This window comes from Canis lupus, chromosome 10 (assembly GCF_011100685.1).
Source record: "Canis lupus familiaris isolate Mischka breed German Shepherd chromosome 10, alternate assembly UU_Cfam_GSD_1.0, whole genome shotgun sequence".
Lineage (NCBI taxonomy): Eukaryota > Metazoa > Chordata > Mammalia > Carnivora > Canidae > Canis > Canis lupus.
In genome coordinates, this window is record NC_049231.1 from 8,876,711 (window position 1) to 8,890,853 (window position 14,143).

A 14,143-nucleotide genomic window follows, 5' to 3' on the forward strand; every position below is an offset into this window, starting at 1 on the left:
CATTCCTACTTCTTTGGGCAAGTTCTTTGATCACTTTTTTCATATAAAAATGAATTTATCAAACAAAAAGTGGAATCAGACTCATAAATCCAGAGAACAAACTGATGGTTGCCAGAGGGGAAGAGTGTGGGGAGGAAGGGCAAAATGGGTGAAGGGGAGTGGCTGACACAGATATCCAGTTATGGAATGAGTAAGTCATGGGAATAAAAGGCACAGCATAGGGAATACAGTCAATGAGATTGCAGGGCAATTTATGGGGACAGAGGGAAGCTACATGTGTGGTGAACACAGCGTAAGGTATAAACGTATTGAATCGCCATGTTGTACACCTGAAACTAATGTATCATTGTGTGTCAACTATACTCAAATTTAAAGTAATAATAATAAAAATGAGCTTATAACCTCACAGTGTTAATTCTGACGCTGAAGCATTCCTGAAGCAGGTGGGTATTCTTAGCTTCCAAAACACAGGGTGACGTTTCAGGCCAGAATCAAGCCATAGCCTTTAGCCAGAGAAAAAAACCTTGCAAAGGACCTTGCCTTTGATCATCATTTTCACTTTTCAGAAATCCTGCCTTTGTTTCCAAGAAGCCTGCTAGCACCAAGGAACCATTCTTGCTGGAGTCGTCTGGGCCTGCCAGATAACAAGGTCCTTGGGGCCAAAATGCGGTCTGTTCTCTTCACTGGGGTCTCTACTTCTAGGATATGTGTTTGCATCAGCACTATTCAGTGTACCATAAATATACTGTTTTTCTTTCTCTTTCAGGGGACTAGCAACAAACAAAATCCAACTCTTCTGCAACCGTCATACTCACTGCTATGTCTGTATCCAGCTTTTCTTGAGCAGGTAAAGTTAGGAGGGCATGTTCATAATTTCCACTTTTGAAAGGCCCCAAAGATCCTTATATCTTGGTCCACATGTGTTTCTTTGTGGGTACATTTACAATGTTTTCATTCACAAATTGGAAAGCTAGGACAGGTGTGTTAATATAAATGCTCAACTTCTCAACGAGACTTTGTCTACTCCTTCCATGTTTCGGAGGGGTTGACACCAGATATCCTGGGACCAACAAGTCATAACCTGAGTCAATTGCCTGCATCACGAATATCATTTGTTTCTCAACCACAACCTCACATGCCTCATGGTGATTCATCTGGTTCAGTTTCCTACACTGGCTTGTCCCTGGAAGGCTGCAACCACAGTTTTTCCACTATAAAAAAACTAATTGATAAACTCAAATCCAACTGACAAAATAGCAATTTAAAAAAAGGATTAAAAAAAAAGGATCACTATCCACTAATCACATCTAATCTCAGAGAATCATGCAACTTTCTAAGTTTTATACTTGTCTGGCTGACATCAGAAAGGAGAGTTAAACTATGTGCCGAAGTCTTTGGGGGGGGGGGGGGAGGTACAGGCAGTGGATCAGAATAAAAGGCAGGGAAAAAGTATTATTTATCTTAAGAAATCTACTCAATTAATCCCCATGATTTTGGGAGTTCTGGAACTGCCTAACACAGGACTGAGCCCGGGTCCTAACACATCAGTGGCTCCACCCCGTTATGAAAACCAAACAAACCCAGTTCCTCATTATGGAATTTGAGGCCCTTCATCATCATACCAGCCCATAGATCCTCTTTGCCAGTCTTGATTGTCACTCTTACCCCTGCCTCCTCCCCTCCAGAATGATCTCACTGCTGTGGTGCCCTCTGCATCATGTTGTGTCATGTCTCTGTATCTTTGCAGGTGCTGTTCTCTTGGTATGTCCCACATCCTTATCTGCCAGCCTCACTCCTAACCCCGCTTAATCATGGTCTCTTCTGCAAATTTTCCATGGCACTGACCCCACAACCAGAACCACTAAGCGTCCTCTATCTCATACCTTAGCATCACAGAGATTGCAAACACAATTACAGCTATGATACAGTGTCCGTTTATCTGTCTAGGTGGCCTCTTGCAGTATGTCCATTCCTTGTGGATGAAAATGTGATTCAATTCCCTGATCAGGCTGGGCCTTGTACAGCTTTCTCTGCAACATATGGTTACTGTGATGCCTCCTTAAATGGCATTCTCTGAAGGATTTTTCCAGGCCTCACCTCCTATACCTGTTCTGGGCCCACTTACTCACTTTTCTTCCAGCACTTGGTTTTACTCTTTGTGATCTGCTTTGGACCTAATGGTTTAGATCCATCCCTGTTTCCAGCCCCAGACTTTGCCTTGAACGCCAAAAACTTAACAATCTTAGGTCTATTTTGATCAATCCTGGTACCTGGACAACCACCAAAGCCAGAGTCTTGTCCTTTGGTTCAACCAGCAGGGAGGCATTGCTCATCTCTATGCACAATATGTTTCACACAGGATTGCAGAACCAAGCCAACCTCACTTTCCAGAAGGGAGATACACTTTCTTCACTTTTGTGCCTCCTCTCCTCCACCAACCTCTACCTCCATAGGAGCAAATTTTCAAAAAGTTTGAAGGGTGAGTGGTAACAGCTTTCCACAGCAGATTGGGTGGCCCCACTGGAGCCCATCAGGCTTATCTTAGCCACCCTTTCTCTCCCCCTCCTTGCCTGTCTCCTTTCTCCCTCAAGTTGCTGGAAATGCTTTCAGAGCCATCACTTACAATAGAATTAGTAGAATTTGTCCAAGCCTGTCTGAAATGGGGTACAAAAACCACAAGAATGAAGTTGTGTGCTTTTTTTATTTAATATTTGGCATTTCTTCCCAAATATGTATCCTGATATGGGAGAGGGGTCGGAATAAGCTATCTTCCTTGTCAGACTCTGTTATGTTAGCATGAATCCCCTCCTAGGGCCATTTTGCCTCAAAGAGTGTGTTTTGAATCTTCTCTGTCTTGGAAAAACCCGCAGGAGCTGTGAGTAAGAATGGTGGCATGCAGGGGCCTGGGTGTGGGCTGGGAAGGCTCCAGAGTTTCTGGGAAAGCAACATAATTGTGGTAGGAAGAATTTCTAGGCAATACTGATTTCAGGGAATAAAGGTGAAAGTAAAGGGGAAATGAAACTCAGAAATGAAAACGAAGGATCAAGCGACCTTCCTTTTCAATGGCCTGATTAAACCCATTATTCCCCAATTGATGGCAAGAAGATCCAATGTCAGGATTATGAGCTTGTGTTGTCCATGCTGGCTTCATACCTAGAGGGTAAAAGGAGTTCTCAAGTCCCATGCTGAAGGAAAGGGGACCCAAGAATCACAGCAATATCATAGTTAGTTCCAGATCTCACAAAGGAAAGGGAAAAGCTGGTGTCTTGTCCATGCAGCCTTTTCTATTGGAAGCCTATGGTGTCCTACAAACACCAGGAGGAGCCCTCAAATGATATATGAGTGACCCTATGACAGCTCCTCTACTTTCTTATTTCAACATGGATTAATGGCTCATGATATTGCTTGACAGTGCTTTATTAAAACCAGAACAAACTTCCCTTGAATCTTATATATGGAAAAGGTTTATTCAGAGACCACTGAGAATGGGTTGGATTAAAATTTTAAGAGCTTGTTTTCACATAAAGCCCCATTGCTCTCAGTATTTGTAGTAAGGCCTTAACCCCACAGGAAGGCAATTTGCAGTTCAGCTCAGTGAGCGTTGGAGAGACAGGAGATGCCAAGGAGAAAGCTCCTCAGAGAATCAGTCAGAAGGTTAGGCCTGTGTTTCTCAACACACTGAGATCACCTGGGAGTTTTTTAATTCCAAGAGAAAGAGGATAAGCTCAAAAGGTCCCAAAAATGGATAACTAGGGCAATTATTGGAGTAGCTGAAATACAGTTGCTGCCTCAACTGTAAGATGAGAAGATAATATTAAATATTAAATTATATTCACTAACATATGAAATATATTAACTTAATAATTTATATATTGTTATATTATCAATGTATTAATTTAGTAATTATATTAAACATTAGTCATATGATATGCTATTAAAATAATTACAACTATTAATATTAATTAGATATGTGTTCGATTTAACATATATAAAAGGTCTTGGATCAGATACCATCCAATCTTCAAAGAACATTTAACTCCTATATTACACAAGAGTTTTAGAGATTAAAAAAAAGGAAGTAGCTCCTCAATTCCTTTTGTGAAGTTAGCAAAGCCTTCATGTTAAAATTCCACAAGCCACAAAAAAAAAAAAATAAAATAAAATTGCACAAGGGCAGTATAGTATGAGAAAAACTATATGGTAAACACAGTTACAAACATAGATGCACAAAATTTTGGTAAAATTAACGTTTATTTATTAACCTTTTACCAAAGCAAATGAGACAGAGAGAGTAGAGAGGAAGAGAGGAAGATGAAATGAGGAAAGAAAGATGCAGTAAATTGGAACAAAAAGAAATTTTCTTCAACTGATGTAGGTACCTGCCAACAACCTAAAGCAAATATCTTACTAAACATGAAGCATTAGAAGCATCGCCTTTTTTTTTTTTAAGATTCTATTTATTCATAAGAGACACACACACAGAGGCAGAGACACAGGCAGAGATAGAAGCCGGCTTCATGCAGGGAGCTCGAGGTGGGACTTGATCTCGGGACTCCAAGATCACGCCCTGGGCTGAAGGCGGTGCTAAACCACTGAGCCACCAGGCTGCCTGAAGCATCACCTTTTTTATTGAGGTATAATTGACATGTAACATTGTATTTGTTTTACCTTGAAAGTCAGGGACAAGGCAAAGATACTCACTAGTACTGCTTCTATTCAGGAGATATCCAGAAACAGAAAAAAAGAGAGACCTCAAAAAATGAGCAAAACAGTATGGTCAATATTAGCCAATGATATGATTATCTACATATAAAATTGAAAATAATCCATAAGTGACTTAGTAAAATTAATGAGAGCTCATCGAAGTTCCTGGGTAGAGAAACAATATATAAAATAGTAGCTTCACTATACCTAATAAAGAGCCAGTCGGAAAATGTAATTAAAGAAAAGATCTCATTCACAATGGCAGCAAAAAGATATAAGACAGGTAATAAATATAGCAAAAGATGTACAATATCTTACTAGAAAATATTAAAATGTATTTCAGGACATAAAACAAATAAATGGAGAAGTATAGACTGTTCATAGATATAAATACTCAATGTTGTGAGAATGAAAATTTCTCCCAAATTGGTCCATAAATTTATTGCCATTCTAACTCAAATTTTAACAAGGCTTTTGACTGTAGTTGACAAACTGATCTTAAAATTCATAGGAAGAATAAAGGTTCAAGAGCAATTTTGAAAAATAAGAATAAGGAGGGGAACACTTGCCCTTCCAAGTATCAGGATTTATTGCAAAGCTTCGGTCCTGAAACAATGTGATATTAGTTTGAGGGTCTATAGATGAACTGATGGAAGAAGACAAAAAAAAAAAAAGAAAGAAAGAAAGAAACGTAACACAGGCATACACATGCAGAGAACTTGGTATATGTACTTCTGTACCTGGGAGGTGGGGGGCTTAGCAGGGGCAGAGTAAATAGTGGAGAAAGAAAGGTCTATCAAATAAGTGAGGTGGAGAAAACTGACTATCCTCACAGCAAAAAAAAAAAAAAAAAAAAAAATACCCCTGACTTTCTCTATGAACGTAGAAGAGACACTCCAGAAAATGCTGGTAAACAGGTTGCACATTTTAAGAATCTGTAAATTAATAGAACAAGGCCATCAAAAAAAAAATTAGTAAATGATCTGAACAGGCAATTCACAGCAAAAGGAAACCCAATGGCAAATAGCCACACAGTAAGATTTTCCCCTTCCCTGGTAATTAGGAAAATGAAAATGAAACAGAAGCAAAATAGCACTCTATATGACGTTTTTTGGCAAAACTTAAGAAGTCTGACCACACATGGGTTGGAGCATGAATTATAGCAGTGTTGCTGTGAGTTCATTGTCAGTGAATCAACAACATGCATTAAATAAGATGTCTCTCAAAAAAAATAATAAAAATAATAAAAATAAATAAATAAATAAATAAATAAATAAATAAATAAATAAATAAATAAAAAATAAGATGTCTTTAAACAGACACACACAAAAAACAAGGTTATGTGCTGATAGGCTGTGACCAGAGGCTCACGGGAATCTAACCCTGTATTTTCATATGCTCTTGGCATGTTTCTTACACTGAAACCAAATTACGGGTAGGGGTCCATCCTATTTTTACAGAATGGCTATAACCCTTTTAATTTAAAGATGATTCTAGGATTCATAGGAATTAAAATGTTCGAGGGCCACGGGGAAATAAATATATTGAGAGATTAAGAATACTAGGCATAGATTCTAGAAAAAACTCAAGCAAAACAACTTCTTTGGTGAGTGATATACAAAAAGGCTCATTTATTTTTTTGGTTCTCTTCTAAATGCACTACTCTTGAACCTGAACAGTGTCTTCTCTTTACATTCTGGTGAAATACAAGTAAGAGTCTTTCTAAATTTATTTAAACTATTCATTTCTTATCCAGTGCTTGCTCTTTTCTTACTCATTGCAGAGTCCCATAGCTGTGAACAAGAAGACCAACATTCCCTGAAACCTTCTCTTACTTCCGTGGTACCTCTTTGGCCCTCTGTACCCCACAGCTAGGGTTCCCCTGAATCAGGGGATTATTATTTTTTTTTTGACACTGAGGTTCTCTTTATTTCTGACCATGTCTTTACAACCATCTATGCAGGGATAACTCCCACATCTACCTCCCAAACTTGAATCTCCCTCTAGAAATTCAGATTCATAATTCTAACACTATAAGATGCATCTCCCCAAAGATCTATTAACTCCCAAGTCAACATCCCCCCCCGCCCCCGAATCACCTTTCCTTTTTCTGCTCACATCAGGAAGAATTTCTCAAACTGTGGCTTCTGTGCTCTTGTAACATAGACGTATGCCTAGGCTTCAGTGTCCAAGTCCTCAGAGTAAAGCCAATGATACATGTATTCAGCTAGGCAGGCATATAACAGGGGCACAGAATGGGCTCTGGGTCATAGAAGGTCCTGTCGCCACAGCGAGGTCAGCTAAAGGCCTCTCACTCTGCTAATGAGCTAGAAAACACTTCCCTATCTTCTCTCAAAATATGCAGCTATAATAAGGGGCTTTACTTAGAAAAAAAAGCCAGTATTAGCTAAACGCATTTTATATAAATATATATATAAAATTTTTAAAAAGTATAAATTTATATATATTATGAATATATATATTTAGCTAAATGTATTTATTTGTATGATAACAATAGCTACCATATTCTGAGCATTTACCGTATCTAAAATCATCTCTACCAACAGGAGGTGGCATTCGTGGCCCCTTCCTGAGCTATAATATCAAAATGAATGCCAAGGAACATGACTTAATGAGGGAAAGAGATAAATAGCAAATATTTAAAATTTATCAAATATTATTCCCTTTGTACTTTCCAAAACACAAAGGGCCAGCATTTGAACCTAGATACACCTGACTGTGAAGCTGGTCCTCTGTATGCCTCATGAACTCTACCGGGAACCACTAGTCGCTCACTTAACAGCCATTCCCCATATTCTTTGCCAATAGTAGAATCTTGATTTTTCTCAGCTGTCAGGTGGCCACGTGCTTCAGAGGAATTTGTCCCCTTTCCAGGCCAGCGATGAATCGTGATGTTAAATCAAATAGGGGAGTTCCATTCTTATTCAGGTCAACAACTGAGCGATGCACATGTGACCCAATCCTGTTGAATAAGACATGTGGCAAGTCTGATGGGAAGCCTTCGGAGATTTTTTTCTTTCTCTTAAAAAAATAATGACACCAAAAGGCCATTAATTTAATTTATATTTTTATGTGTGGCTTGTTTGTTTTCACCTCTGTGATGTGATGTCCAGAACTTTGGCAGCCACCTTGGGACACTGGAGGGAGTTACTCTAAAGGACACAATGATGACCTGAGGATAGCAGAGTGGGAAAGAGAAAGAACCCAGAACCCTAACAAAATTGATAACTTGATTTAAACCTATACTTCCATTTTTCTTTTCAAATAAGGCAGTAAAAACTTTTAGTTTACATATTTGGGATTAGATTTTCTTTTACTTGAGGTCCAAAATTACCTGACATTTGGTTTATGAAATAAGATTTTCTTGTGGATGGTTTGAACACCTAGAAATAAATTTTCTTGTAAGTCAAGAAATAGGGTTTCTGGCTTCATTATGGGATGTAGGAAACAGGAAAGAACATCACTCCATACTGACGACCAAAAAAAAAAAAAAGAGCTAGATAATTTATAAAATTACAACTTTTCTTGGATCAGTTACAGAGCTGTGGTCACAGGGTAAACAATTAACTTAACAAATGCAAACAACGATGCCTCCAAGGAGAGCACTTGCTTAGCTGCAGCAAACATCAGATGCTATACAATCTGGTTTTAAAAAAAAAAAAATGGCTACAATTGTTTGTTTGTTTGTTTGTTTGTTTGTTTGTTTTTTCTCAGCACCAAAATCTTTTTAATAACAAGGCAGGATCTGGGGTTAGTTTGTGTAGCCCAAGATGACCTTGTGGCCTCTGGTCTGCTCCAACGTCCAGCCCTTGGACTGCACTTAGGGCTTGATGTGGCTGTGTGGGGTTCCTAGGGCCTTGCCAAAATACCTGTACCTCTCAGCTCTTGCATGAACCAGAGAGGAAAATGGTGCCACAGCCCTTGGGAGACCCCAAGCCAACTAGTCAAAGATGAGGATCTTGCCCTCAGCTTTGAGGATGTGGCTACAGGCATGGCTGCTCACACACAGCTCACACACCTTCAGTTTGGGCATCTCCTACCACACACATTATTGTAGGGACATATAGTCCCTACAACCACTGCTGTTTTCTCTTTCTGGCCAGGCAGCTTCATCTTCTGGATCATCCTGGAGAGGAATAGAGGCAGCTGGTTGGTGTGACTCATGAATGACCTCTTCAACAGAACTTGGGTGAAAGTGGAATTGGTTTGTTTGGCCAGAAACCCATAGAGCTTAACCAACAGTCTCAGGTAGGAGTCCTGGATCTTGGGGTCCTTGCACCAAATCTTTTGGTCCCTGTTGTAGCAAAAGCAGGTGCCATGATGGAGCCAGAAAACAAAACAAAAAAACTGACTAAAATTATTAAAGAATGCTTAAAGGTCCAGTGTGAGAGTATAGGGAACAGAGTTTAAAGTGAAAGCATGGAACTACTGAGAGCCACAGACATAGAGGAACTCACACCCATTTGCAGGCCCTTCTCACAGACCTCACTGAGTATGCATGGGAAAAACTAGAGACAGAATGATCTAGAGAAGCATCACTTGTGGTTCAGCCTTGGAGAAGGAAAGAGCAGCCACTGAGGTGAAGGCATGAAGATTTGCCTGTATCTGTCTCTCCTATGTCTCCTACAGAATAAAAGCCTTATCCCACTGGAGGAAGAGCATCACACCCTGGTACCCCCAAGGTACAGGTGAAGACACTTGCAGATGAGAAAAGGAACAGAAATACCCTCTGGGGAAGGGCAGGAATACACTTAGGCCCAGATCATTAGAGATTGCCAGCTTGTGGATGAGAAGAATCACTGAGAAGGCCGCACCTCCAAGACACAGGGATGGAGCACTTATCTAAGATTGGCACTGAAGCAGGACAACAAAATACACTCTCAACACCAGGCTAGCAAACACCAGCAACAAGAAACAATGGTCTTCAAAAGTATGGTGAGGGGATCCCTGGGTAGCTCAGCGGTTTAGTACCTGCCTTCAGCCCAGGGTGTGATCCTGGAGTCCCAGGATCGAGTCCCACATTGGGCTTCCTGCATGGAGCCTGCTTCTTCCTCTGCCTGTGTCTCTGCCTCTCTCTCTCTCTCTCTGTCTATATCTCTCATGAATAAATAAATAAAATATTTTTTAAAAAAAGTATGGTGAGAGTCCTTACTGAGGCACAACCCCAGTGGGACAACCTAAATATTAAAGTGAAGCAGACATTGAGAAAAATCTGGCAACCGTCTCCCTACCTTAAACACAAGGTAATGCTAGAGGTTGAAGCTTTTGCATAGTGATTGTAACCACAGCAAGAAAATAACTCAAACCCAGCCCTACTGTCTGGGTTGACAATCCCACACACTAAAGGCCTAGCAAAAATAAAAGGCATGCCATTATCAGGCATGAATATTATTTACCTCAGTATGTACTGTTCTACATAAGACATACAGCTTTCATCCAAAAATTGCAAGACACACAAAGCAGCACATAAAAATAATACATTATTAAGAGACAAAGTAATCAACAGAATCACAATCAAATAAGACAGCGATGTTGGAACTATCAACCAGTGACATTAAGGTGTAAAAAACCTCCTTCAAGAAGAAATAAATCATCTGACTAGTCCTATACCTTTTAAATATATTGAATTTCTTTTTTTTTTAAGATTTTATTTATTTATTTGTGAGAGACTCAGACTCAGAGAAAGAGGCAGAGACACAGGCAGAGGGAGAAGCTCCATGCAGGGAGCCTGATGTGGGACTCGACCTCAGGACCCCAGGATCATACCCTGAGCTGAAGGCAGATACTCAACCGCTGAGCCACCCAGGCATCCTAAAGATAGTGAATTTCTAATTAAAAACCTTTCAAAAAAGAAAATTCCAGGCCCAGATTACATCATGGCAAGTTCTACCAAATGTTTGAGAAAGAAATAACAACCTTGTACAAACTCTTCCAGAGTTTGTATATATAAAATATGGGGGAAATTCTCAATTCATTTAATGATGTCGGCATTTCTCTGATGCTGAAATCAAAAATGTTATAAGAAAAGTACAAATTAATACCTATCTTGAACAAAGATGAATAAATCTTTTAGCAAAAACTGAGCAAACTAGGAATAAAAGGGAACATCTAAAACCAACACAGGGCATCTATCAAAAATTAATACCTTATGTCATACTTAATGGTGAGAAACTTAATATCCCTCCCCACCTCCAGCACCCAAGATTGGGAACAAGTCAAAGATGTCCCTCCTATAGCTCCTTTTCAACATCATACTAGAATTCCTAGCCAATGCAATAAGGCAAGAAAAAAAAGATGTATACAGATTGGAAAGGAATGAATAACCTAGTCAAGAATCATAAATGGTGTCTGAAATTTTACCCTACATGCAAATAAACAAGGTAAGCTGCCCTGGTTTCATAGATGTTAACATAGTGTACAAGATTCCTGAGTCATAGAAAAGGATGTTGTTACTTATAACAATAACAATCACTGGAATATCAGTATCTGCTTGTGCTGGTAACTCCAGTTCCCACAGGGAAGCATGAAGAGGGCCAGAAAATATTGCAAATGATTAGGCAATCCAAATGTTCTATACTGGTTGTCACTAATTGTCAGATACTGGGGTCGGGAGTAGAATTTGACTACAAAGAGGACAGAAAATATTTTATGGAACTGTTCTATATTTTTTAAAGATTTATTTATTTATTTATTTATTTATTTATTTATTTATTCATGAGAGACAGAAAGAGAGAGAGAGAGAGACAGAGGCAGAGACACAGGCAGAGGGAGAAGCAGGCTCTGCGCAGGGAGCCGGGTATGGGTCTCGATCCCAGGACTCTAGGATCACACCGTGGGCCAAAGGCAGGCTCCAAACCGCTGAGCCATCCAGGCATCCCTGTTGTATATTTTTAATATGATGGTAGTTTTGTGACTATAGAACTTTATACTAAAAAGGGTAAATTTTATTATATCTAAACTACACTACTTTTTTACTCAAAAAATATGGAGACACATACAGATAAATGTGTTATCTAAAAAATTTGAATCCTACTTCCAGAAATTGTTCAATTATTTCACCTTAATGGTCATCATTTTCTACATCTGCTTCAATTTTTATTCTCTATTTTGGTTTTCACAATTATTTGATTTTTCTGTATGTAAAGACTGTTCCTTGTTACACCTACATAATTACTTTTATTTATTTTTTATTTTTTAAGGTTTTATTTATTCATGAAAGACACAGAGAGAGAAGTAGAGGGAGAAAGCAGGCTCCCTGCAGGGAGTCTGATGCAGAATATGATCCCAGGACTCTGGGATCATGCCCTGAGCCAAAGGTAGACACTCATGTGCTGAGCCACCTGGGCGTCCCTACATAATTATTTTTAGATATAAATTAACAGAAATTTGGTTTAAAATATTAATATATTGCCTTGAATTCATGAGCATTTTCAATTAACAACTTTATAAGAACCAGTAAAGCTGTTCCCACAATTCTATGAAGAAGCAAGGGAAATGTAATCATGAGACACAGAAATTAGAAAACTTTCCCAGACTCAAGCTACATTGACCAGTTCAGATCAGTCCAACTACAGTCAAGTGCCTTGAGTCTTGTGTGCAACACATCTATGGTTTCTTAATTGAATCTGGCTACTGTTCAAAGTCAAAAATACATAACCCAAAACTGCCAGGCTAGAGGAGAAATCAGGACTTGGAGCAAGATTACCAGGCCAGAGGTAGACATACAAAGACGGAGATCTGAGATAAAGCAGATACAGTCGAAAGGAAGCAAGGAAGGCCAAAAGTTTGGGGAGTTTGACCAACCTTTGAAGCCATAGTGGGATAAACTAGAGGTAAGGGGGACACTGAGAAAATTCAACCCTTTAGATTCTCCGGCTGAAAAACAATTGGGCTAGGGAGACCCATTGCCCGGTGAAAGGAGAGAGTCTGAGGTTGAATAACCAATTCAATGTGGGCAGTTTTGTAAGCCTTCTGATCCAGGGTCACAGATTAACTCTTGCATGCTCAGTTGACCGAGCTTTCCTGCAAGGTCCAGAAAACATCCAAACAGCTGATTTTGTGGAATAAAAAACCAAGCCAGTTGACTAAATTGACAATATCAGCAATTTGTCAGATGTTTTGGTGTCTTTTGGACAGAACTCTTTCATCATCACTTTGCTTAATGTTTCAAAATATGGTCTTATGTTTAAAAGGAAACACAGAGTAGCAGAAAGAACATATCTTTTGGAAGGGAAGCAGATTTGAGTAAAAAATCATTACTGTTTCTAGGTATCTGACTTCAGATAATTAAAAATCTCTGAATCTCAGTGTCCCTATATATAACAGGTAAATAGTACCTATCCCATGGGAATTCCTGTGAGAAATGCCTAAAATGGCATTTGTAAAGTACCTAACCTACAGAAGGCATTCAATGAACAGTAATAATAATTGCCATTTAAAAAATATTTCCTGCTTAAACTAAAGCATGTGCATTTCATAAATAACCCATCTAGTTCATTCAAGAAATATTTACTGAGCACCTGACATATGCCAAACACTCTTCTAGATACATAGACTTTGACAACAAGGAAAAGAAAATCTCTGTCCTCCCGGAACTGGCATGCTATTGTGGATTTGTGTATTACCTGCCACCTGCATAGCGGGAGATGCTTCTCACACTGAGCCCAGAGTAGAACTCCCATTGAAGCTTGGCCAACAATGACTAAGGCCACTGGATTAGATCTCCTGAGAGAATGGTGTGTAGGTTTCCCAAAGAACCTCTGCATCAACATAGGGTCCTGCTGAAGAAAAGGGTTTCATTCGGCACAATGGACATCTATTGAGAAAAGAGCTTAAATTTTGCAAACTTCCTCATGTGGATACACCAGTAATACTGTTGGTATTTCGGAGTACTCTTATACAGGAGTCACAGGCCCAAATGCCAAGCAAAGGCCATAGGTAAATGAGTCAGGAAGCCCATGTCATGGTTGAAGAATAGCAAATATTTAAAAAATTAAACTGTCTCTAAAAAATATGCAGCCACTACTGTTTCCAGTTGGTGTTGCTGGAGAAAAAGCAAGTTGCCAGAACTGATTTTTCAATAGAAGCCGAAATCTCTATTTTTACATGAAATTAAGTGATTTTCCAAATAAACTCCTTATAGTACTGATTCAGCATAGGAGACATGAGTTTGCAACTCCTGTAAAGCTCTAGAAGAGTCCATTTTTTAAAAGCAAGAGCATAGGGATGCCTGGGTGGATCAGCAGTTGAGCGTTTGCCTTGGGGTCAGGGTGTGATCCTGGAGTCCCAGGATCGAGTCCTGCATAGGGCTCCTTGCATGGAGCCTGCTTCTTTCTCCCTCTGCCTGTGTCTCTGCCTCTCTCTCTCTGTCTCTCATGAATGGATAAATAAAGCCTTTTAAAAATTAAAAATAAAAAAT

The 14,143-nt window shown here is 39.3% G+C and overlaps 1 pseudogene; it reads right to left on the bottom strand.

Annotated features, from left to right (window-relative positions):
- Window positions 1–8,476: 8,476 nt before the first annotated feature.
- LOC100684165 lies at window positions 8,477–13,362 on the bottom strand (annotated as a pseudogene).
- Window positions 13,363–14,143: the final 781 nt, after the last annotated feature.